General features: G+C 40.5%; 1 non-coding gene across 1 annotated transcript; it reads left to right on the plus strand.

Moving 5' to 3' along the window:
* Positions 1-303: 303 nt before the first annotated feature.
* LOC123571536 (U1 spliceosomal RNA) lies at positions 304-468 on the plus strand. Its single transcript, XR_006695684.2, has one exon. It is a non-coding gene; the product is annotated as a U1 spliceosomal RNA (small nuclear RNA).
* Positions 469-980: the final 512 nt, after the last annotated feature.

Here is a 980-nt window from a genome sequence, read left to right on the forward strand (position 1 = left end):
AGTTGAAGTGTGAATTTGTGTTTGTGTGTGTGCTGTGACTCTTTGATGTGTGGTGAAAGATTTCCGGGAACTAATTTTGGTTCCTGAGTTCTAATTCTAGTTGGGTCTGAGATCACCACAGGCAGTGTCACTATTTTGAGCAATTGTACAATTTATTTACATTATCCCCAAAAGGCCTATGCCCACATAGGTACACAGGAGTGCTAATCAATGTAGTGAGTGGGTAAAACCCCTGTTTTTGTCTTTTGTAAGTTTGAATTGTTTTCTGTCCCCTAAAGAGAAACCCTTAAATAAAAATGATGAATTCTTATATGTCGGGGTAGTGCCGTGATCATGAAGGTGGTTCTCCCAGCACCAAGGCTCATCTATTGCACTCCAGATGTGCTGACCCCCTGAGATTTCACCAAATGTGGGAAACTTGATTGCATAATTTATGGTGGTGGTGAACTGTGTTTGCTCTTTCTCCAGTTCAACAAAACAAAACAAATGGCCTTTTATTTCCTAGTGACTGAAATCTGTTAACGTTTGATTAATGTCCATTTCAAAAATGGCCATATTCAACCTCAACTCAACATTATAAAACTGGGATTATACAGACAAAGCCTAAATCATATAAAGAGAAAATCAGCTAGAGATGTCTATCCATTTGGGTACTTGAACATGTCAAAAGCAGCCTGAAATTTTAGCTAACTTTTGTAAACCTTTCAGACTTACACACCAATTAGCATCCAAGGAGACATAAAACTGTGAAGGTTTACAAGGTGCTCTTTCCAAAAAGAAAAGCCCTTTCAAGGACACTTGAAGGGAATTCCTTCCCTGAACAATGGCCATTCTGCCTTGGCAAGGGAATTTGTCAGGTGCCTGAGTTGTAGTAAAGGCATAGGATCAAGAGGTTCTTCTAAAGGCTCTGCAGACCAGCCCCCTGAAGCAATCAATCAGCAATCAACCAGCTGGCCTTCCTAGGGCTCCTATCCTGTTTC

Source organism: Macaca fascicularis, chromosome X (assembly GCF_037993035.2).
Source record: "Macaca fascicularis isolate 582-1 chromosome X, T2T-MFA8v1.1".
Taxonomy (NCBI): domain Eukaryota; kingdom Metazoa; phylum Chordata; class Mammalia; order Primates; family Cercopithecidae; genus Macaca; species Macaca fascicularis.